This window comes from Podarcis tiliguerta (genome assembly GCF_965153285.1).
Source record: "Podarcis tiliguerta genome assembly, chromosome: 1".
Classification (NCBI taxonomy): Eukaryota; Metazoa; Chordata; class Lepidosauria; order Squamata; family Lacertidae; genus Podarcis; species Podarcis tiliguerta.
Genome location: NC_139534.1, coordinates 113616224 through 113642146, shown reverse-complemented (window position 1 = coordinate 113642146; position 25923 = coordinate 113616224). Strand labels below are relative to the sequence as shown.

Sequence of the window (25923 nt, the reverse complement as noted above, 5' to 3'; positions counted from 1 at the left end):
AGCCCTTTGCGCGCTGGAAGCCCCTCGTTCAATCCCTAGGAAGGGCTGAGGGAGAGAGAGAGAGACTCCACCTCTGCCTCAAACTCCGGGGAACCAACGCATTTCCCTGCGTTCCGACGTGCGCGGGAAACCCACCCAGCGCCTCTTCGCAGGCAACTTCTCCTTGCCGCTTCCCTCCCTCCCTCCCTCCCTCAGCGCACCACGTGTCCAGGGCGACGCTGCGCATGCTCTGTGCTCGCTCCTCCCGCCTCCCCCCTCCCTCTCTCCCGCTCCTCCTCCTCCCGAACGAGTCTGGCCGGAGTCTGTGGCTCAAAATGGCGGCCGCGGCGGCGGCCGGAGCAGACCGAGGAGGGGGTAGTAGCGAGAGCCGCTGAGGCGGGCCGGCCCCTGCAGCCCAGCCGGGGATCATGGAGGCTCCGGGCTGCAGCTGAAAGACGCGCTCGGTGAGAGCAGGGAGGAGGGGAAGGGGGTCCAAAGGGGCACTTGCGAGGCGTGTGTATGGCGCGGAGGGGGGGTTGTTATGTAGCCCCCCGAATCTCCCCTCCCTTTCCCCGGGCCCTGTGGGGGATGCCCCGCTCCACCGCCGCCGTCCTCGTCCTCCTCCCTCCGCTGCCTCTAGGCACCTCCCGGAGTCCTGCCCCTGCGCTCCTGTCCCCGGTGTTTGGGTGGCAGCGAGTTCCACCCCGGTGCTTCCCTCCCTCAAAACCCAGGCGAGGGTCTGGGGAGACAGGCGACCCCCCCAAATGCCCGAGGCTCCCGGCGAGCGCTCCCCTCTCTTCTTCCGACGGCCACTTTACTTCGCCAGGCACACTTCGGAGCCCCGGCGGTGCGCTCCTTGACAGCTTCTTTCTTTTTACACTTGTGGCGAACGCCCGCCCTTTGAATCTTCCCCCTTTCATCCTTTGCCTCTTTATCCCCCGGGGTGACCCACAAGCTCATCCCCCCACTCCCTTTCACGTCCTCGGGCTTTGCTTTTTTGCCCGGCTCCCTTACTTTTTTTGAAGGGAGATGGGTCCTGAGCATTTGACATCCTAAACTAAGGTTTGGTATGCTAATTCTTTCTTTCTTTCTCTTTCTCTCTCTCCCTCCTCCCCCCACCCCTCCACAACTTTCCCCTTTTCGGTATCCTTTGCAATAATTCGGGTTTCATAGTGTTCGAATGTGGACCTGGGTCCAAGTGTTCTCTCTCTTCTTTGTACTTGCACAGGCTCTTCTTCCTTACTCTTTTAAGTTGCCACCGAAGTGCCAAAGCAGAGAGCTCTTCCCAAAAGGATATGATTTGTAGTGGGCCTTCCATAATAACATCGCAGCACAGGAAGATCCTGCGCCCGCTTGCATTCTTTCGTCTGTCTGAAGAAGTCTGTAGCCTTCTGTAGGCACATTGGACTAAGCTCTATTGAACGTAGTGGGATTTATTTCTGAATAAACACAGACATGATTGTGCTGTAAGTCTGCAAAGAACTGGCATGGAAGATTCCGAGTGTGATTTGTGTGTTCTGGATGTGTGTATCCAAAATGCACCCCCCCCTTCCTATTCATTTGTTCTCTTTCCTGTGGATTTAAGCTCAGAAGCATTAAGCAACTCATTATTTCTCAGTTCAGGTTTGCTTTTTAGAGTTGTGAAAATGAGTGATAAATTTTGTTTATTATTAAATTTGTGAGGTCCATGCCTTTACACAAAATACCATAAAACATTATTAAAAGATAACAATAAGATTATAAAAGTAAGCTAAAATTCATGCCATGCTATCCCAGCAAGGAGACTACCCAAAAACCCCCACCATTCAGGAAAGAAGATACAGCAACAGGTTAGGAAAACAATGGGAGGGACCTCACCGTTTCGTCCAGGAACCGTACCCTAGTTTTCATAGCCTTCACCACAAAGACCGCTACCACGTGAGAAATCCGTGGATCAGCGTCCACCAGTAAAAACTTTACTTGGTCCTCAGAGTTGACTATTGATTTGGGAATAGTTTGTAACATCGCATCCCTGAAGGCCGAATAGATGGGACAATACAACATGTAATGTGTGAGATCCTCTTGGGTTCTCATATGACAAAGACATATACGTTGCTCTGCTGGGATTTTTGCATATCTGCCTGTCAGGTAGGCCGTAGGAATGGTTTGAAAACGGGCCATGGTGAAGGCTCTCCGAAGGGTGGGATTGGTGATATTCGCCAAATAATTGGCACAGGTTTTGACTGTTTTCAGTCGGGGAAGCCAGTGGGAGGACCCTGGGTTCTGAATTTTTGTGATATCTAATAGAGCGTCTCTCTCCAGGATCCATTCCCGAACTTTGTCTGGGCACCACAGTTTGAGGGTGTTAAACTCCGGTAGGGTGTATCTAACCAGGATCTCAGATAGGTTTTGACGCCAAGTGGTATTCTTTTGAAGAGATACAAAGGCTTGTTTGGCCAATAAGGTGTTTGTGGTATTTGCAAGTTTGATGTAAAATCGTAGGAATCTTAAGTGGGCCCTGGCAGACACAGAGGGTAATCCAACCTCCACCCTCAAGAGAGCTGCTGGGGTTCCTTGAGGAAGGCCTAGAATCCTCTTGAGATAATAGTTTTGAAGAATTTCAAGCCGTTCTAGCAGCTTCTGATTCCATCCCCAGAGTTCTACTCCGTATAGCATCTGGGGAATCACTTTTCCTACAAAAGCTTTTAGTGCCGGGATCACCAATTGCCCTCCCCTCAAATAAAAAAAGCTGAGCAGAGCACCGATTGTCCTACGTGTTAGAAGGGCTACAGTCTTGAAGTGGGCAAGCCAGCTAGATGTAGCTTGGAAAGTGATACCAAGATATTTAAAAGAAAGTCTCTGTTCGATTACGTGTTCATCTAAAGACCATCTAAATGTCTGGCGAGCTCTAGTAAACACCACAATTTTTGTTTTGTCATAATTTATCTTTAGAGAGTTTTGGGCACAATAAGCTGCGAGCCCCTCCAGCATGCTGTGTAGGCCCCTACGAGTAAGTGCCATGACAGCCATGTCATCAGCATATAGCAATATATTCAGATGTTTGCCTTCCAGGGCGGGAGCTGCTAACTTATACTTTGCCATATGTTGAACAATGTCATTTATATAGAAATTAAAGAGGAACGGCGCTAACAAACAACCCTGTTTTACCCCTTTCCCCAGTGGCAGTGGGTCAGTATAGTTGCCTGACATCCCGGTTCTGATTTTAACTGTGGTGTCTGAATGTAACTCTCTAAGTATATTAAGAAGTCGTCTATCAATATCCGTCTCATATAGTTTTTGCCATAATTTGTCCCTACAGATTGAGTCAAAAGCAGATGTAAGATCTACAAAAGCCACAAAAAGTTTGCTCTTGTGTACCTTTGTATACTTATCTATCATTGTCTGTAGTACCAAGCAATGGCCTGTTGTACTATGGCCCTTTCTAAACCCTGCCTGCTCCGGATTAAGCAAGTTAGAGTGGTCAGCCCAGTCAACCAGTTTATTTAGCAGGTAGCGAGTGTAAAGTTTATACACAATGTCCAGGAGGCTTATGGGGCGATAGTTTGAGGGGTCTTGGGGGTCTCCCTTCTTATAGATGGGGGCTACCAGGCTCAGTTTCCAGTTTTCTGGGATTTTGCATGTATCATTTATTACCGTAAAAAATTGGGCCAAGAAAGCAGCCCACCACTGGGCATTTAATGTAAACACCTCAGGAGGAATCATATCTTCACCAGGAGCTTTGCCATTTTTGAGTGTTTTAATTAGCTGTAGACATTCTAATTCGGTAACAGGATCCCAGCCCATTAATAGATCATTTTTAAGAGAAGGGAACTGGCTCGGTTTAGCAATGTTTGGAGCTGTATATAGCCGGGAGAAATGTTGGTACCATAAGTTGGGTGAAATACTGTTGATTATAGTTTTCCCTTTGGGTGAAACTCCCTGAGCAATAATTTCCCAGAATTTTTTGTCGTCCCGCAATTTGATCGCTTTGTCAAGTGCCTCCCATTGTTCCTTTCTGTATAGGAATTTCTTGAGTTTTAGAGTGTTTTTATAATGAGAGCGCCACCTGTGCAGGTTTTCTATTGAGGACAGGGTCCCTTCCTGTTTTACTTTATTTTGTAATTTCCTAAGCAAAGATCTTAGATTCCTACAGTCTTTGTCGAACCAGGTCCTCGAGTTGTTTAATTGTTTGGGAGGATTGGAGCTCGTAAGTAGTGGGAAGAGCGACTCTGAGACCTGCTGAAATATTGAAAAGGGATCAGAATTAGATAAAATACACTGGTCTCTCAAGGCCAGTAAGTCTGATGAATGCAGGTGTTGTTTGATTTTAAAATCCAGGTCGCTGTTCCATTTACGTCTACGAAGGGCCAGAGTTAGAGGTGGGTCTGCACAGTGATTGCGGCATTGCGGGTCCTCCAAACCACGGGGAATTAGTGAAATTGATATAGGAAGATGATCACTCTCAATTCTATTGAAAGTGCTGAAGCCCTGTGACCTCTCCAAGAGTTTTGGGGAGACCAGGATATAATCAATAACGCTCGCACCTCTAGGCCCAAGAAAAGAAAAGAAACCCCCTGACCTGTCCATATGGGTACCATGCAAATTATACAAATTATGTTTGAAGGCAGTCTCCATTAATGTAATGCCTGCCTTATTCAAGACCTTGTCGTCAGAGGACCAGGGAATAAACCAATCTGCCTCTGGCAGGAACTGAGATTTAGAACAGTACGTATTAATGTTATTTCCTATCCTAGCGTTGAAATCACCTGCCAGCAGGATATCCATGCCAGGGAGTTCTAGTTCAGCCTTCTCCAAACATAGCTCTAAATCTTCCCAGATTTGTAACGAATGGGGAGGGGAGCCTATGGGAGGGATATATAAATTAAAGCAGAGAAAATCTCCTCCTTCCCTGCTAGAAACAAGTAAGATTTGTAAATTGTTACTTTTCACCCACTGCTGTTGCCGGGCCTTGCACTTTAGCTTAGTGGATATAAAAGTGACTAAACCACCACTAGGTCGGCCTCGGGTATTTGATTTTAACGCGGGGGTAACAAAGGCTTCGTATCCCTGTAGAGAAGGGGCATGGAGATCTAAACACCACGTCTCCTGTAGACATATGATCTGAAATTTTGTAAGGAAATCCAGAAGGTCGACATCGCCCTGCTTAGATAGCCATCCCGCCACATTCCAAGATAGAATGTGGAAATAGGGTGATGGTGGAAATAGTGGCAGTCAATCTCTTTTCCGGTGGTTTGAGGCTCCTAAGTTGGGCTCCTCCTCTTTCTGCCCTGCTTGGTGGTTCCAGGTTTGAGGTCGCTGGACCCTAGGTAAGTGTGATGGCTTTAACCGAGGGGCCAGTTGGTTGATATGGCCCAGAGGATCTTCGATGGCATCGTTGCCGATATGATGTTCAGCAGGTTTTTGGAGAGCAAGGGTTTTGCCGACCCGTATAGTCTGTACAGGTAGCAGGTCAACAGCTGTATCTTGCGTCGGTACTGTTAGTGGGTCAAAAATTGACAAAAGCTGTGGATCTTGGTTGCGTATTGGGCTTGGAATAATGGAAGCCTCCAGTTCCGGCATCGAGGCATATGAGGTCGAGAGCATTTCAGACTGGTCTTGCTTGGGTAGTCCAATGTCAGGCTCGTTGCACGTAGAGACCAAGGTACCAAGCGGGGGGTGTAGGAAATCAATTAAGTCATTTGCGGGCAGGCTTGCCACTCCCTGTGGGGTAATAGATTTGCCCTTATTTGGGGTCCCCGGCTCCATTCCCCTGTCTATTTGTTCTTTATGGCGCACAGGCCCAGCATCGTCACAGACAGCACCTGTCCTGGTGCGTAGTGGTGTACGGGTCAGGTTAGTGAATACCCTTGTGAAATAAATGTGCCATTTCCTTGTATGGTTTCTTAGTTTTAGAATCTTTGCAACGAGATGGGCAGATCTAAAGTTAATAACCATACGTCTCATGTAAGGTCCAGAAGGCAGCCATGTGATGTCCGCGATATCTGCGCGGCGAAGTGCCTGCCCCAGCAGTTGGGTCAGGGAATTTATGACCGAATGTTTATCCGCCCATTTATTATAATTCAAGGGGTGGTTTCCCACCAGTACTGCAAGTTTGCTGATCTGGAGTTGCAAACTTAAGTTTTGTACTTGGTTGGGCAGGCATCTCACTTGTTTTTGTGCAAGGTTGGCCTGCACACTTGGGCAGGGGTGTGCAGAGTTTACAGTGTTGTTAAGCTGAGGAAGTGAGGGGAGGCAGCGGAACAAGCCAAAAACATTTTCAAGCTTCTTTTCGATCCCATCCAGCCTTTTATATAAGTTGGTGATGGTGTGTGTTATCAGCTCAGTCTGGCAAGTTAGCAGTTCCAGTACCTCACGGTCCTTATTTAACTGGGCTGGTGGCTGGGATAGTTCAGGTGAAGTTTTTTGCAGGGACTCAAGAGTCTGTTCCCTCTGTTCCTTCATACACAGGCTCGAGGCTAGTTGTGGGCCATCCACAATGCCGGCAGGCTCCTCATGAGTAGTACTGGGAGCAAGAGCCTCATAACTGTTTGCTGTAGGGAAATTTCTACAGATCTCATTTAGGTCATTGTCAGGCAAGAAGTCCCTGATATTTGTCTGTTTTTTGGCAGCACTCGTAGCTTCATTAGAAAGCTGCCTGCAGCGTTTCTTCCCTCTCATATCAGCAAGAAAATAGGGAGGGAATTTCTCAGAACTGCAGGTCAGGGCAGGTTGTGCTGTTAATGAGCCCTGCTCCCTTTAACAGTCTTTAACTTCCGCGTTTTCTTGAAAATTTATGAGAAAAGTAAAGATAATCTGATCCATAAAACCATAGACTTCTAACATAAACGTCTTAAGGCATCTTAGAGCCTTTAGGACCCGTCAAGGCAGATAGTCAAAACAAAGCTTTACCGGGCGTGGGACAAGGCTGCCGTTCACGTCGCCATCTTGTTGTTTGCTCGAGTGATAAATTGTAAAAAAAAAAGAAAAAGAAAAGTAGGCAGCTCAGTGTTTACTTGGAGCGAGTTTATTCTGTTAACCTCCCTGACAGAGGTAATTGTGTTTCTTCTAGATGACACCTCATTAGTTTTGCTTGTGTATGGTACAATAATGGTCTTGCTTAAGAGCTTTGTGGTAATAACAACCATTTCACATCACAGCTTGGGTATTCTCTCTCCAGGGAGGCCAACATCTGAACTGAGAAAGTTTAGATGGCAGTGCAAAGACTGGTAGGATAGTTAGAGTTTATCTGAAAATTGCTGGTGGAGTTTGGAATGGATATGGAAGTTGTTGATCCCTTACTTTGTGCAGTATTTGTTAGGTTTTTTTGTTTGTTACCAGACTTGGCCATCACTAATTAAAAGTTGGGATAGAGATTGAATCAATACACCACACCATGGAGAGGAACTGCTGAGTTCAGTGATTAGAAATCATTTAGTATGTACCATGTAGTAAGCAATTACAGTCCAAAGTGTAGTGTAGAGAGAGAATCTTACTTAAAGCTTTTCTGCTGTTACGGACTTCAGAAGCACTACAAAACTGAAGTCCCCTACCCTATTGATGCTTGAGAGGGCCTTATAGACACTGACTTTATTTATTTATTTCTATGTTTTTTTACTATTCTCTCACTGGTGAGGTGCAGTATATATGAAGCTCTAGTGCTACAATTTCAATTGTTTCAGGATCTCTTGGATTAGCTAATTTTTCACAAAGGTCACACTGTAGTACACTTATGTCACTGGATTAATCCTATCTTTGTCTATAGAGCTTTCTTGTTCTGTGATCACATAATAATTTTTTTCTTCCTTGAATCAAGGTTCTAGGGTGACTTTTCTCATTTTGCGCAAAGTTTCTCATCCGTATCTGAGGCAGACTCTCTGTAGACTCTTGAGATTCTCAAGCATGAAAGGCAATACAGAAAAGCGGGCTATTATGCTGTTAGCATCCAGAAAAGCCGGGAAGGCTTATAGATGCAGACTGCAGATATAAACACCTTTTGGAATAGAATGATGATGATACAGTTCATTTCTCTTGTACTGGATAAATTTTGCTGCAACATGATTTTTTTCCTGGGTGTGTAGTGGATAACACAATTACCAGTAGCATTTTCCATTGTCGTTTATTGGAAGTAGTTAAAATATTTCATTCAGTGGAAGCAGCTGTGCTTTTGTGTTGCTGTAATTCTTGCTCCCTTTGTAGTCTGCATTTATTAGTGGCCACTTTGTCTGTGCTCCCTAGATATAGTTTGATTTAAGGTGTTTTTTATATTAGAGGTTTGATATACGGTATGTATTGATGATGTGGTAGCTCTCTGCAAATGTTAATTAATTCTCTCACCTTCTGTGTAACAGTAATTGAGTGCATTTTACATGGTAGATAATTTTTTAAAGATCTAGTAACTCTTTTTCTACTAATCAAGTTCTTGTTTGTTAAACCAAATCGCATTTGTTTCCTAGGTAGGAATTTGTTGCCATGAAATTATATCTGATAGTAAACTCTACATTGAGAAAAGTGTGTCCAAAGAGCTTTTTAACAAACTCAGCATATCAACTCCGTTCAGAGATAGTGCTTATGCATGGTTTAGGAAATACTCTTGTAGCTCTTTATGCTCCTTCATCCCTGATTTCATAGAATCGTAGAGTTGGAAGGGACCCCAAGGGTCATCTAGTCGAACCCCCTGCACTGCAAATCCATGACAGATGACCATCCAACCTCTGCTTAAAGACCTCCAATGAAGGAGATCCCACAACTTCCCCAGGGGAGACCGTTCCACTGTGGAACACCTATCAGAAAGTTTTTCCTGATGTTTAGTCAGAATTTCCCTTCTTGTAACTTGTAGCCATTGGTTCGAGTCATACCCCCCAGAGTAGGAGAAAACAAGCTTGCTTCATCTTCCATGTGACAGCCCTTGAGATATTTTAAGATAGCTATCATAGCTCCTCTCGGTCTCTTGTTGTTATGAATTGCCAAACAATGGTTATAGCTTCCCTCCGAAGCACAGTTTGAAGTTTCTATTTGAAAGAGGTTTGCAAACAATGGTTTTAGAGGTTAACATTAACCATAGTTTGCCAATTAGGATGTCAGGTTAACCTATAGGAGAGACTGCTGTTGCATGCAGGTCTTGCTTGTAGGCTTCCTATAGGGATCTTGTTGGCCACTGTGAGAACTGGATGCTGGACTAGTTGGACCCCTGGTTTGATTCAGCAGGCTCTCATGTTCTTACAGATAGAGAAAACTAGTAGTAGGGGTGGTGGGAGAGGAGTAAATACGTGCTCACATGGAACTCTCCTTATCGGACTGTCCTAGCATTACCTCTGGGTAAAGCTTTTTTAAAAACCGAGAAGAGTAGTAATAGGCTTCTCTAACTGACACAGACACCATTTAAATGATTGTGTAAACTGTGACGGGACAACAGAGGAGTACATCCGTATGTCTTCCCAACCACTTCTTGCAAGGCTGCGTGGTACAACAGGGATGGGAAACTAGTTCAGTGTGGCAGATTGCATCAGCAAATTATGCATTGTATATTACTAACTTTTCCTCTGCAATTATGAGGGCTAGACATTTATTTGAAAACACTTATTTTCCCTCAGGATTATATTCCCAGAGGTTGTGTGAGGCCTGTAGGCTACAGGTTCCCCACCACTGCCCTAGCCAAGTGCAAAACCATTGCTCTTGCAAGTGGTGGGGGAGGGGGACACACGAGCTCTGTGCCTGCTGTGAATAGCATTTCTGATAACTTGATTGAAGTGTTGATCTCACTGATTTTCACATGATGTAATTCAGAACATTATAAGTGATCATTTGCTTGGCTAATGGTATGGAAGTGCAAAGTTTAGATTCATTTCTGTTCGCTTCTATTATTTTAGTATTCTTTTCGGTGCACAAAATGCTTAAAAAATTCTTCTCCTTCTCTCAACCTCTCTGGGGTATAGGTTAAGCTGAAATACAGTTTTCCACAGCATAATATGTGCTAGGTTTTGCCACAAAGTGGCTGCAGTACCCTATTGAGGGCACAATATTGTTTCCTTGTTGAGTTGATCTTACAGAATCACAGAATTGTAGAGTTGGAAGGGACCCTGAGGATCATCTAGTCCAACCCCCTGCAATGCAGGGCTATGCAGTCATCCCATACTGGCATCGAACCTGCAACCTTATCAGCACCATGCTCAAACCAACTGAACTATCTACGGTATATGATGTATTTGTAGTATTCACCCTTTGTTTTTTAAGTGTACACATACAAGTCTGTGACTGTGGAAGATCTGACAAGGAGTCACCTATATATGAATAATTATTCTGGTTTACCTTGATGAGCTCTATATTAAGATTTTTTAATCTGTCTTTGCCTTCTTTTTGATGGTGGAAACCCAACCTTGCTTACTCCTGGTTGGGTTTCATCAGCATTTTACTCCTGGACTCTTGCAGCTCTGTCCACACCAATGGTGGGGAATACTTTGCCTATAGGCCTAATTATGCCTGACAGGCCTTGGATGATATTATTATTATTATTATTATTATTATTACCAGACCACTTCATTAAAGCAGTATATATGATGAAAACAGAATAAAATACACATATACAAGCTCTTGGAACAAAAATCAGTTCAACAAAAATATCCTCCTACCTGTCATGGTGGCCCACAGAGGATTGACTATATTCTTCCAGTCAGATCCAGTTTCCCACCCCGGTTGACACAAAACAAAATATAGTTTTTCTGTATTACCTGTGTGTTGACACCCGGTTATACCTCTCCAGGTATCCAATTCTTTATCTCCAGCTGTTATTATCTGTCCCTCCCTAGGTGTTCCATCACTATCTCAGACAGCTCACCCAGGCTTCCTAAGCTTTCCTTTCTTCTCTATGCATTGGCATCAATCCTATCCGGACCCAAATGCATGGCTTTTGCTCCTGATAATCAGTCTGTTACTGAATCATGTCTCTTCCCCCTGTACAGCACAACAGATATCGACAACTTGCTTTTTGTTCCCTTTGTTGAATCTCTGGTCCTGGCTCTGGTTGTTTCTCACCTTGACTGCTGGAAAACCTTTTCTGGTATTCCTTTATCATATTTCTCACCTCTATTTGAGATTCTGCTGTCCAGGTTATTTACCATTCTCACTGTTGAGACCATTTTGAGTTACCTTGTTTATTTAAATATTTTCTTTTCTACCTTTCCACTTGAAAATGTACTCAGGGTGTGCACTACATTGCAAACAATGTGTAATACCCCTGCTCAAATCCCTGTACAGGTCTTATTCTGAATCCAGAACAATTTCTTTTGCCGTACCTTTAAGGCTCTGCACTTACTGCCCCACCCTAGCTCTTTGTTCTTATTTCCTATCCTGTTCCCTTCAGGTTCTGCCGTTGCAGATTCTTCTGTCTTTTTAAGGGACTCTGTCCTCTGTTATTTTCCCTCTTGCCTGGTCCACCTTTCCATGTCACTTTTGTCACCGCTCTTCCTTTAGTACCTGTCTTAAAATTCACCGTTTCTGTTAAATGTTTGGCTACAGCCCTTTTCACCACCATCTGAAACTGTAGTGGTTCTGTAAATTGTCTAGAGTGCCATCAGGGGAAAAGGCAGGAAATAAGAAGAAGAAGAAGAAGAAGAAGAAGAAGATGTTGTCTCATATTCCTATCCTTTTGCTGTCAAAAGTTGTCTTGTCAGCTATTCAGGGTAGAGGCCAGTCCTTTTGTTTTGTAAAGTAGCATGTACTATAAAAATAATAATAATGAATCTGCTCTTGTACTGTGATATGAGTACAGTGGTACCTCAGGTTAAGTACTTAATTCGTTCCGGAGGTCCGTTCTTAATCTGAAACTCTTCTTAACCTGAAACACCACTTTAGCTAATGGGGCCTCCTGCTGCCGCCGCGCCGCCAAAGCACGATTTCTATTCTCATCCTGAAGCAAATTTCTTAACCTGAAGCACTATTTCTGGGTTAGTGGAGTCTGTAACCTGAAGCGTATGTAACCTGAAGTGCATGTAACCTGAGGTACCACTGTAATTAAATACCAATTTTTGTATTTACCTGTTTTGGAAGAGCTTAATTTAGTCACATAAGGTTGGTGGTTTTCCGTTTGTCCTCTTGGAAGGTAGAGCACTCAGCTTTTGCCAGTCACCTTACCTTCTGTACTGGAGCGCCCCCCCCCCCAATTCCTCAGGAGTGTCTCTTGGAAGGGGGTGCCACAGTAGGTAGGTGAGATTGGGAACAATATGGTGCCAGGCATTGCACACGTAGAAGTATACAACCCATGATGATGGACGTGTTGCATGTCTGGCTAGGTTTGTGTTCTTTTTGGTATGACAGTAGAAGTGGCAGATCTTTAGATGTTTCTAAAAACAGCTATTAATTTCAGTTGACTGAAATATAATCAAACTAGTTGAGCTAAAATTAATGTTTTAGGAAGGTTCAATTACTATAAATGTCAGCTGATAATTACATACGCTTGAGAAGTGAAAGTTCACTTTTCGCCAAGCTTGCATATTGGAACCTTGCCTCAAGTCAGGTAGAATTCAGCAATTTTTTTCCTTTGAAATATATTTTTCAGCACTTCAAATAATATTGCATGTCTGTTAATTTTACTGAAAGCTGTGGCCCAGCATTAATCAGTTGGAATGAATAAAAGACTTGGCACTGCCAAATTCAAATGTGCAAAAGATTGGGTTGTATCCAGTGAAGTTGCCCTGTTGGTGCATGGACTTCTGCTTGCCCAAAGAAACTTCCCCTCCCTCCCCTCCACCAGTTCTGTTCTGAGGGTTCCCCCAATCCTCTATAGCACATTGGGAGAGTAACAAGAAAAGGAGACAGAGGGGATGTTCTGTTCTGCAAATTGAAGGCATTGCACTAATAGGGCAACTTCATTGGATTACAACCCAGTGAATCACATTCTCAGATACATGAGCTGAATTTAAAATCATGACACTATTGCACTGTTTTATTTAGAATATTTATATGCTATTTTCAGCAAATGGTTATGAAGGCAGTTTCCTTTATAAAATTGGGCAACGGTTAAAACATCCCAACATGTATTTGCTATAACTTTTCCAACTACTGGGATTTTTGTTTGGATTTCTGAGCTTCACAGATAAGCTTCTCTTTGTTTTGTTCCTTTTTTACTCAGACAATAAGTTAAAGCCAGTTGAAATAGGTGATGGAAAAGTCCTCTCTCCTTTCCTAAGACTCTAGGGAGCTACTGTAAGTGAGCAGACAATGCTGGGCCAGACAGATCAATAGTTTGACCTGGTATAAGGCAGCTTCCTGTGTTTCTAGGAGATATGGGCTTGTGATTACAAATAACAGAAGTGATTCTTGATCTGCATGGGCTGTTATCTAATACATTTTTAATGTGAATTGTACTTTCTAACTGTGTGACTTGTGTCTTAATTAACTAGATAATTTAGAGTAGTTAATTGTGGACATCTTTTTAAAACTTCAACACTTTTCAACTATTAACTTCCAAACTTAGATTGGTGGAACAGCAGTTTTACCACTATGGGCCATAATACAAAGAACCCGTCCTACAATACATCTTCAGTGCATGAAAAATATTGTTTGCCAAAGCGCAGGAGAAATTTGTGCCTATACAGAATAATGGTAAAGTGTGTTATGTGTTATTAGCTATCTGCCCAGAAGTAGAAAACCCATGTAAAAGGATGCTGCTTTTTCCCTTGGAGGGAGCGGCTTTTACAGCCAAAAGTGCTAAAAATTACCTGGATCTCATGGCTTCAGCATCGTATTAAACACACATGATCAAAAAAATAATTATTGTAAACTTGAAAACACATCAGTCCTCTTCATTGTTTTTATTATTGCTTGTAAGCTGCTCTGAGCCCGGCCTTGGCTGGAGAGGGCGGGGTATAAATAAAAAATTATTATTATTATTATTATTATTCATTTGTTCAATATGAACTAGTCTTGTTCTGTAGGCATCAGCCTTGACGCAGGTGACATGCAGTCAGTGTTGGACTATAGGGGGCCCTAGACAACATGGATGTTTGTGGCTAGATTCCCTTCAGACAGGCACCAAGTGTATAATGGCCAAAGGGCATGGCTGGCTGGCATGCACATTTCTTAGTTTCAAGGAGCAAGACCAGTTGGGTACCTTGTCAGAAGCACCTTCATGGGTTTGGTAGTCATGGGTACTGAATGCCTTCTGTCAGAAGCTGAATTTTCATTTATAAACCGATGTTAGTTATACATAACAAACTATTTTGAATTATAATGTGGAAGCAGGTCATTCCAATTCACATTTTTTTCAGTAATTTGATACTAATATTTATGTATGCTTGACTACACAATCTACAGTCAGAACAGAATTAAAAACTTGATACTCATTTAATGTCATTTTAGCTGTAGGAACAGAACTCTATCCTGAAAACCTCTATGATTAAATTCTCAGTTGTGCACGGAAGTTAAACATTGGTATCAAATTACTGGGAACCTTTTGTTTCTCTGCCTCTTCTCTCCTACTTTGAAAAATTTCTTAAATATACATTCTTCTGAAGGCAGCTCTGTATCAGGAAATCTTTAACGTCTGGTGTTTTACAAATTTTTATATGTGCTGTAAGCTTCCCAGAGTGGCTAGGGAAACCCAGCCAGATGGGAGGGTATTAAGAATAATAAGAAAAATAATAATAATATATTATTCTAAAGGCATATCTGTGAATAACATAGAGAGTTGGAAGGCAACTTGAGGGTCATCTAGTCCAACTCCCTGCAATGCAGGAATCTCAACTAAAGCATCCATTAGAGATGGCCACCCAACCTTTGCTTAAAAACCTCTTCTTAAAAACATGTGGCATTTGTATACCACCAAGAGGCTTGTAAGGTAGACTGGTATGCTGTCCATGTTGCTGATGGGAAGTTGATGCTGAAATAATGCTTTGCCTAAGTAAGTTCCTGGTTGAGGGGTCGTTTGTTCTGGGGACTTCCTGACTTGCATCTCCCACTTTTAGCCACTATAATCTGCCATAAAATCCTAATTTGACAAGTATTTGGTTTCTTCTCCTGTTTTCAATTTGCATTCATATTTCATCCCACCTCCAAACTACATGTTCAAACAGTCTCCCCCAGTTCTTGACTGGCCTTAGCAGTGTCAAACTAAAAGTTATGGTCAGCTGCCCCTCCCCTTGTTGGCTTGGCTGTCTCAGGTGAGTACTTGAGATGGGAAAATGTGTTGTAGAGTTTGCCTAAGTGCCTAGTCACCTCGGTCACGCGTTAGCAAAAATCTTCAACTTTCTCTACTTTCCTCTCCTCCAAAGCAGGCAAGGGTGACACAGACTGTACATTTGAGTTTTCCAAGCAGCCTAGTAGCTAAAGAGCTCTCAGCATTCCTCCCAACTTTTGAGCTGCGGAAGAGGCAGGGATTATTGCATACCTGCCAGAATGATCCCTGCCTCTCTCTGCAACTCCAAGGCTGGAAGCAAAATGGCAGCAGCACACTTACAGTCAAACCTTGGTTGTTGAACGGCTCCATTTTCAAACATTTCGGCTCCCAAATGCCAAAAACCTGGATATAAATGGCATTTAAGTAGCAATTTTTTATAGTATTGGCATATGTGAAAACGTTTCCCGTCAAGAGAAGATGACTGGAAAAAAGAGCTCGATAAGGAACTGCCCCTGCCAAATTAAGCATCCCATGTAAATATTTCTGTTGTCAACAAGCTGATTATATAGCATTTATTGCAAGCATATTGTAGTTGCAGCCAAGATGTTCCATAAAGCTTCTTACACAGTATTCAGAACATGAGCACCAGTTCCTGTCTTGTTAAGAAAACCTACTGATGTGTTTCCAATAACACATTACATTGCTCATTTTTAATCATTTGCAGCTAGCTGTCCTGCAGCCATCTTGGGCATGGAGCGTTAGTTCCTTTTCTCTGCTTGTGGCTTAAATATTTTGGTATGTTGGTTTTTACTTGAATGGTTGTGTCCAGTTGTGATGGCTGCTGAAAAGCAGCCACATGTGTGCTCAAAGACAGATTTTCCAGCGCAGAATATGTGATGGTAGAATTGGAAGAGTGAAGGCAACAGGATGGGAAATAAGAAAAACCTCAATCATTTGACTACTAAAATTGTCACAATTTTTTTTTTAATTGAAAAATTCCTCCCACTTTCAAGTATGAATAGTCTTAAACATCATGTATGTTAGAGAAGAGGAATCAGATTCTGACATTTGTGAGAAGTGTCTAGTGCCATAGGTTGCATTTCTACAAAATGGGCACAGCTATGCCTGCTGACATGAGCTTACTTTAATCAGTAGGCCAGTTAACCCTGAATAATATGGCTGCAATATTGCTGAGTTGGCTTTGGTCTCTTTGCTAGTCATATGGCATGGTCACTTCCCCCTCCTGCTTTCCCACTCCCCGCTGCAGTTGCTACTGACAGCTGCCGAAACATCCCATCTTTGAGAAGAGTTTGGTCACCATTATGGTAGTCTACATCTTGTAATGTCTTTTCCTAAACGAATCATGACTGAATATTTAGCAACATGCATACCTGGGAGTAAACACCATTAAATTCAGTGGGATTTGCTTCTGAGTAGACATGTGTAGAATTGTTCTGCAAATGCTTTAGAATCTGACCCTTGCAAGATCTTTTGTGAGTGTCACAGGACTTTGTCACTACAGTCCTTGGAGCTGACAGAACTATAATTTTCAGAACTGGCGGAACTCCTCCAGCCATTCTGTTTTTGGCTTTCGGAAAACATCAGTACTTATAAGTGTTGGCTTTAAACCTAATATACTAAAGGTCTGGAGTTGGTTTCCTTGCTTTAAAACCCTTTAAAGAGAATGCAGACAGACAGAATGAGATGTCTTTGTCAAAACAGTCTAGTCTCTCAACTATGTGCTTCTAAAACAATTCTGACAGATTGTTGTAGAACTGTACGGTGTTTGATCGTAATTTGCCATGTTTAGTTAATGGGCTGGGAGTCCTTAATGTGTCTAGGGATCTTATCTGTTGAGTTTGTTCCTTCAAAGTGCCCTTTATTTGTCTATAAAGTTGCATATTTGTACCGAGAATTATTTTTCAAAGTGACAGGGTCTGAGCTAGTACACTGAGCTCATACCAAGACAAAACAAAATGAGACATTTGGTATGCTAACAGAAAATGTCCTATTTGTTAAGTTTTTCCTCACTATTCCATTAAGAAAATAGCTTCTAAATTGCTCTTTGAACTTGGATAAATGCAATATTAAGACAAGATTACTGAGCACTTTCTTACTGTTTCCTTGTCAGTTATAAGCACCTACAATGTACATGATTCTTTAAGTAACATGAGCAAAAGACAGGTCCTGCCTCAGCGGCTTAATGTACATTTTGTGAGTGTGGCAAACAGCAGGGGAAGGGAAAATCAAGGCAAAGATAGGAATGCAATTATGTGTAACCCTCTCTACTTTGAGGTACAAAACTATACCCGGTTAGACCCCTTTGATAGACCAGTGTCTGAAGCAATAATGGGTTGCATGAGGACCAACAAACTGAAGCTGAATCTTGGCAAAATGGAGGCCTTGTGGACTGGTGGTTCCCATGTCTGAGAATTAGGTACAAGATCTGTTCTCAATTGGGTTGAATTCCCCCTGAAAGATGAGGCCCATAGTCTTATGGTGCTCCTGGATTCCACCTTGTCACTTGAGATCCAGGTGTCTTCAGTGGGGTGGAGAGTTTCTTTCCATTTGTGACTGGTTCACCTGCTACAGCTATTCCTAGACCGGGAAAGGGTGGCCATTGTGATCCACGCTTTAGTAACTTTCCGTTCGGATTATTGCAATTTGCTGTACTTTGGGCTGCCCTTGAAGACTGTTTGGAAGTTGCCCCTACTGCAAAATGCAGCTGTGAGAGACCATAAAACGTTGCCCCTTCAACATTTTCACTGGCTATCAATTCATGGTTTTAGTTTTGACTTGCATAGCTCTAAACAAGCTGTGCCCCACTTACATAAGAAAAACCTCTCTCCATACCAGCAACTTGTTACCTTGGATCTGCTGAGGAGGCCTTGCTGGTAGTGCCATCCTTGTGAGAAGTTCAAAGAGCTATAGGTCATCATTAGGCCTTCTCAGCTAGAGCATGCAATCTGAAAATCTGCCCCCCCTCTGCCAGCCTTTTAATGTATGCCTGGATTACAGAAATTTGATAACTTACCAGTTCTGGTGGCTATGGATGAAGGACAAGATATAAAAATAAAATGAAACAGAATAAACTAAAATAGAATTAAATGTCCAGCCAGAAGTTCACTGGCTTTTTCTGCCCATATGTTTAACCTATAGGTTAAATAGCCTTTGGCCTGGCAACTTTCTGGCGCTTAAATCAATAAATTGTTCCAAATGAGCGATATATTTTTTTTATACTTACAGTTTCAGCTTAGTTTAATAGCACATCTCAGTAAGGCAAGCAAGGAGAAGAAAAGAGAAAACAAAGTGGTGTTCTGAGTCTCTCATCTCTAGCACCAGTGCAGCTAGGATTAACATACCTATGAGGAAGTACCTTTAAAGTCAAGAAGATGAGCTTTCAAACCATCACAGTCCCTGAGGAGCCCATTTGAGTATCTTGGGAACTGGAAGTTGCTGTTATGTGTCACATTGTGCAGCCCACGCTCCATACATAATACGTTTGTAAAAGATGTGTTTTTTAAGGTGAAATACCGATCTCCAGATCTCATGAACCTGGCATTTAATAGGCCTTTATGCAATCTCTGTAGCTGTAAAGGACTAATGTGATGGCATCCAGAAAATGACTAGCAAATGGAGTCAAATAAACCATGGAGTCCCAAAGGATCCATATTGGGACCTGAATTATTTAAGTTACTGTATTTTTTGCTCTATAAGACTCACTTTTCCCCTCCTAAAAAGTAAGGGGAAATGTGTGTGCGTCTTATGGAGCGAATGCAGTCTGTGCAGCTATCTCAGAAGCCAGAACAGCAAGAGGGACTGCTGCTTTCACTGTGCAGCGATCCCTCTTGCTGTTCTGGCTTCTGGGATTCAGAATATTTTTTTCCTTGTTTTCCTCCTCCAAAAACTAGGTGCGTCTTGTGGTCTGGTGCGTCTCATAGAGCGAAAAATACGGTATTTATAAATGAACTGGAATCAGGGGTGAGCAGTGAGGCAGCCAAGTTTGCAGATGTTACCAAATTTTTCAGGATTAATAATAATAATAATTTCATTTTTATACTACTATATATATATATATTTTGGGGGGGGGGAATCTCACAGCAGTTTACAACCTTCATTACAATATCAAATAAAACAATCCAGAGTCAAACATTACAGAAGAAAGTACTGTAAAGAGCTCTAAAAGGATCTCTACACAGTGGATGAATGGGCAACGGAATAACAAATGAGATTAAATGCAAGTGTGAAGTGATATACATTAGGCCAAGAAATCTTAACTTCACATGTCCTGAGGGGGCTTAAACTGATTGTGAGAAAAGGCTAAAAGAGGCTATGGTTTTTGTAGTGATACTGATTTGCACTCCTTTAACCTCTGTGGAGGAAAGAAGTTGTTACTCCAGCTTGTGACGACAGATCTTGGGGTCAACCAGTAAAATCAGTTTAGGGCAGATGAAAGAACACATAATTAATGTACAGAACGCACTTGCAGAACATGTGGTAGCTTTGAAAAAAGGATTAGAAAAAGAACAGTGTAAGATAGGCTTAATGGTAGCTGTTAGCCATGCTAGCTAAATAAAAGTACAGTCATACCTCATGTTACGTTTGCTTCAGGTTGAGCGTTTTCAGGTTGCGTCCCACGGCGACCCGGAAGTACTGGAAAGGATTACTTCCGGGGTTCACCGCATGCGCGCGAAATGATGTCGTGCACATTCACAGAATCAGCGAATCATGACCCGCAGGCGCGGGTTGTGTTCTGCTCATGTTGCGAACGAGCCTCCAGAACGGATCCCGTTTGCAACCAGAGGTACCACTGTACCATGTTCAGAACCTTCGAATTGTAGAGTTGGAAGGGACCCTGAGCATCATCTAGTCCAACCTCCCTGCAATGCAGGAATATGCAGCTGTCCCATATAGGGATCGAACCTGCAACCTTGGCATTATCAGCACCACTCTCCAGGCTCAAGTTTGTTTTGGTGATAAAGTGTTGCTGGGAGCTACAGGAGAGCGTGATCGCCTTTATCCTTACACTTGTGAACTCCCAGAACCTTTGGAAAATGAATGTTGGATGAGATTGATCTTGCTCTTTCTTCCATCAATGCCAGCCTATAAACCTCATGGAATATAGTTGCCTGCTTCCAACTTGCAAGACAGCACAATTCCTAATCTGCCACACCTTTCAAAATGCCACCTCATGTCTAGTCTTGTGAGTTTGTATCCAGCGTTAGTCAAACTCAGAGTAGACCCACTGAAATTAATGTACTTAAGTTAGCCATACCTATTAATTTTAATGGGTCCACTCTGAATTTGACCAGTGTTGAATGCACCCCTGAGAATATTTGTCTCACAACATTTGCAGAATCACAATTACTGTGTTGTGGTGTTGTGACCCACATTTTTGGAAATCCTGAACCTTGACTGTTTATAGTCTTTTTTCAAGTACGACTTGTAACTCAATTTCCACCTTGCTGTTTCTAAAGGGGTCTCCTTGACAGCTTGAGAAATATTGCTTTGCAGTGATAGAATGCACAAAGTGGTCAGTTTCTAGGTGTTTATTCTGAAGAGTTTAGCTCCCAAGCCTAAATTCATTGGCTATGCAAGGAAGACAGTTGAGATGACTTTGTATTTGAGCTGTTCAAGTATACAGCTGTGCTTCTTACATGGACTAGGAATTGTTTTCATTTCACAGGATGGAAGAAAACTAGAGTAGGAAAGTGACTTGAACACTTTGAGAAGATAAGCAGAACTGGGAAGCTTAGCTGGTGATCAAGTGTCCACACTGTTGAATTGAAACAAAGTTTATCTATTTAAGATCACAGTAGCACTGCAAAAGACAAGCCAGATAATCCTCTGCAAATGGTAGAAATGTCTCTTATTTCCCACTGGTGACCAGTGGTCTGTAAAGAGCCATATGCACAGACTTCAGTGGATTAGCCACAAATCAGTCAAAATCAGCTATGCTTACTGTTTCTAACCTTACCATCAAAATAAGTGGGACATAAAGGGCTGTAAATTGGTTGCATCAGTTCTGGAATTTTGAGATTTGGAAGGAAATATTTTGTGAACTATGCCATCACAATATTAGTGTGAAGCATATCGTTTTACTTAAATGGAAAGTAGATCCATTTGTATGCTAATTCATAAATCATTTTCATTTGAGGTTTATTTTCCCAAGTATATTTTTTTCCTTCAAGCTAAGGTTCATTTCAGAATTACAGGGAGGGTCACCTGATGCAAATTGAAAGATATAATTTCCTCTTGGTGGACCAAGAAATTAAACAAATATCCCAAGTTGAAATCTCAACGGGTAAAATTACTCTTTGGCTGCAATTCTATGCACCTTATTTATATGTAAGCCCCATGCAACTCAGTGGAGCTTAAGTAGACATGTAGAAGATGGAACTGCTAAGTAATTCGTTTTTCTTGATCAGTGAATTCCTTTAGTTTCTTATAACATTGATTGTAAATATAGTTTCCTTTTTAAAGTGGTGTGTTGGACATTTGTTCCGCAGTCATGGGTACTTGAGTACTGAATCACTTACTAGTATATAACAATGATGTCATTTGTTGTCATACAGGCTTTTAAAACTAGGCCAAGATTATCTTTGATAGCTAATGAGCAGTTCAAATGCAACAAAACACTGTGGTGCATGTGTAGGGAACCTCTGGGCCTCCAGACATTCTTGAGCTACATCTTCTCAGGACATTGACCATTCTTAAACAACAGATATAAATGTCCAACCTATAGAAAATGAGTATGGGGAAATCATATAACGTATACCATTACAGGGTCAATGTGCTAGGTAATGTGTAAACTGTGGCATTTTAAACTCTTAAAAACATGATTTCTCATCTCAGCACATTTGCAGCGTCGCAGTATTGAATTAGTATTTGGTAATTCTTGCAACCCCCTTTTGGTGCAAGTGATAAACTTTGAAAGGAGCTCTCCCCCTCCCCCCCTGCTTACCATGCTTCTATATTATATCATACATGGTTTTTCAATTTCTGTGTGTATATTTATTTTTGAAAGCCACTTTGTGACCATTTTGGTAGTAAGTGGTAGATAAATATATAAATAATTATAAAAAGGAAATAATAGTCTTATAAGCTTAAAATGCTAAGTGAGTAACCAACTCTAGACTTGCACATTCCGTGAATCCTGCATTCTGGTTGCAGGAGTTTGTTATGTGGTTAGAGAATAAATAAAGGCAAACTGTGATCTGATTGCCAGTTTTGCAGTGTGTTCACATACGTTGTGAGCCATGCAGTTTCTGTAAAAGTTAAAATTTGTGAAGGAATCTTTAGTTTAAGCAATCTTCAAACATAGTTAAAATTAACTACGAGAGGTCAGTGTCTATGGATATCCAGGAAACACTGCATGAACACTATCACTCTGCCAAGGATTCCATGTGTTTAGTTCCAGAAATGCAACTTGAAGAAATGTAGTATCTGAATGGAACTCTGCTCCATATTGTCTAGTAAAGACAATTGGGGGGGGGGGGGGATAGAGAACTGGGTTGTAAATAGGATCCCCTGTCTTTAAGTGTTAATGGGTAATAAAAAATGATATTTGGGGGGCTGAAAAGTGAAAGATCACATAATGGAGATAAATACAAGAATGCATTGGCACCCACATACAGGATTTGCATAGGACAAATTTCAGGAACATTTAGATTTTTAAGCAGAGAAATGGCACCCTCTACTTAAGGAAACTTGGGTTGTATACTGTAGGCATTGTGTGACATGAAACAGTAGAAAAGGTACTAAGATTCATTTCATTGACTTTTTTAGTAGGGTGTACAGAGGGTGTGTGTGTGTGTATGTGTGTGTGTTGCCTCACTCTAGCATTAATGAAGTGTTAAAATTGTTTGCTTGTGGGGAATGGGTTCATTTAAGAAATATTTACCCATTGTACTGCTGTTTGTCAACCTATTTATAAATCGGTGTGTTTATGCTAAAGATGTTTCTGCTAAAGAAGCATAGATGGAGTGCCATAGAAATATAGATGGGGTGCTATAGAAATAAATATTGGCTCAGTGAAACTAAAATTCCTTTGCATAGATCTTATATACCATATACAGACTTAATGACATTTAATCTTTGAGACAGATAATTTTCTCTGACATGGAAAGTTGGCAGAGCACATGTAGTCATGCATGTAATTGGAACAAAGTTATAAAAGGTAAAGATGCCTTTTGGCTGGTCTTGCAAGGAAGAAGAGGTTGGTGCTGTTTTATCTTATAGAAAAAATAAGAAATCACTGTCTCTTCAATCACACTAATAATTCACTTAGTTCATGCGTTTTCTAACTTTAAAGAATTAAAGTGGATGCCAGAAAATAAAAATTCACATAGTTGAGTAGACTTTGAGGCACATTAGCCCCTAGTATTCTTATTCACTCCAGTGTGTGTCATGCCCTAGCTTCTACTTTGCTTCCAGAAATGTGAATCTTGTAAATGTCAGCTGAGCTTTAGTGGAATGGAGGGACAGGAAATTTTCTGAGACTACAGAGATGGTTTGAGTTCCAAGGGGGAATGAATGCACCTGATTATTCCCCAAGCTTCTTATCCACTTCTTATCCAGCTTTTTCTAGTTTAGTCAAACTAGAAAAATACAATCTTTCACTTAGTTTACACTGATCTTGGTTTTACTCATCTTATTGAATGTACTATACAGGCAGTATTCAACAAAAGTTGAACAAAAAAGCTTAACTGGCAACCATAAATTGTATCCATATCCTCACTAGACAGCACCAATTCAGGGCTTTAAAATCAGTTAATTTTTTACTTGGAAAAATTTGGGCTAGGAAAGATGTGAGGCACTTGGCTCTCCAGAAGGTGCTTGTGACATTGGAGATTATTAAAATATAATTTTAGATTGTTACTCTGCTGCATTTGGGCATATATTCAGATATACCATCTCTGGGCAATCTTGAAATATCTAGGCAGCTGGAAAAACAGATCTCAATTTATTATAAGCAGTTGGGGGACTAGATGAACTGAACAGAATTTGGAGTGTGGAGGCATAAATCAATTCCCAGTTTAAGTGAGGACAGAGACTAGTGGCATCAGTTCAAAACAACCACTATAAGCTAAAGTTATACCACAGTAGTCATCAACCGTTTGGGAACAGATGTCTCAGGTCTATTGTATGAGAGTGTGAACAGTAAGAACATAAGAAAAACCCTGCTGGATCAGTCCAGTGACCCATCTAGTCCAGCATCCTGTTCTCACAGTGGCCAACCAGCTGCCTCTGGGAATCCCCCAAGCACAACAGCATTCTGCCCACCTGTGGTTCCCAGCAACTAGTATTTAGAGGCACACTGTCTCGGATATTGGAGGTAAAGCATAGCCATTATGATGACAAGGAGGTCTTGATTTCCTTGTCCTTGAGTTTTGGCTAATCCTCTCTTAAAGGCATCCAAGTTGGTGGCCATCTGCAATGCACTTGCAGCTTTTTTCTCCAAGCTCTGAACCATGTAATAATGGTAGATCTGACCCTTGTCCTAGGGTCTTGTCCTATTGGGCTTTACCTTACTGTGACACCCCTATATTGGCCAATTCGTGTTGTGTTATATGTACACAGCAACAAGCAAAGCCATGTATGTGCATGGGAAAATGTAGGGTTTGCAGAGCTATTATAATGGATATAGTCTGCTAGAAGAACACAGTGCTTGTTTTTTTGTTTTGTAATTTCTCAAAACAAGTTAATAACAGGAAAAAGTTTTGCAATTTACGATCTAGTGTAGTGCATCTGGATTACTTTTGCCTCTCTCCCTTTTTGAATCTCACATTATTATAACATTAAAAGCCAATCTGTCTAAATAACGTTAGTTCACACATTAACAGGCTTTGCATACTCTGAAGATTTGGCTGTTTCATTATTCTTCTGAGAATACCCATTTTTGGAAGAAACAGAAGTTTGAAGTATTTGGCTGCACAATATTCATTTTTTGTTTTGCACCTTGTCATTTAATCACTTTGAAGTCCTAGTGGAAAATAGTATGAAAATGCTGGTGTTGAGAGGAAACTTGTATACAAAAGCATGGCTGTTACCCAAAGCCCAGTTGTACACAGAGCTTTTGTTAGGCTGGGGACTCCTGGCTATAAGCCCAGATGCCTCAGATTATTGCCAGTTTCCTTAGACATTCTAAAGTTGTGGAATGGTGGGAACCTGAGATGTTTGCTGTATTGCAGACCTAGGTGCTGACATATTACAGTTTGTCTTTCTTATTTAAATTCATCTTCCCCAAATAGAGATTTCTACTGTTTTGCATGCAACTAATTTTTTTTAAGTACCACACTGAAAAGCTGCTAAAAAATTGTGGGAGAGTAATTTGCATATTTATTGTGGCACGAATCATGTACATTTGTTATGTGCTGAGTATTGTATTTGTTTGGGAGGAATTGGCACTTCCTCATGTTTCAGTTAGCAGTACAAGTGAGCTAAAATGTTGGGTATATAACCATCATCTTGGAAATCAATGGAAAGGTACTAGCTGTGGTTTTATGTTCTTCCCCAAACTGAAGAACGGAAGGAGGATAACTTTTAAACATGGATGCTAGGGCTCGAGAAATATTTCAGATTCCTTGGCTTCAGTACTCCTTGGAATTTTTTTTTATGCTGCCGGCATTACACTGCACATAGAATTGAGTAAATGGTCAAAATTCCTGGGTGCTACTGTTGCATTTTTAGGTGATCGAGCACATTTCATTTTTCCAGTGTTGATGTGTGATAAATGATAACTTTGGAGCAGGGATTTTGGAACTGGGGCTGAAGGCAACTTTACAGTTAGGCAGATGCAATTTTTGGTGTTTATCTCCATTTATAGTACTGTATGTGAAAAGCTGGGTTACACA

At 41.7% G+C, this 25923-nt stretch overlaps 1 protein-coding gene across 4 annotated transcripts in view; it reads left to right on the top strand.

The window, feature by feature from the left end:
• Positions 1-268: 268 nt before the first annotated feature.
• BTBD7 (BTB domain containing 7) overlaps positions 269-25923 on the top strand; it is a 78246-nt gene continuing 52591 nt past the window's right edge. The window contains exons 1-2 of one of the 4 annotated variants that reach the window (XM_083434621.1): positions 274-443; positions 1208-1445. The gene's annotated coding sequence lies outside the window, so the exon portion shown is untranslated. Of the gene's footprint in view, positions 444-1152; positions 1446-25923 lie in introns of all 4 variants that reach the window. The other 3 variants (XM_083434622.1, XM_083434620.1, XR_014509812.1) reach the window with 3 other exon arrangements.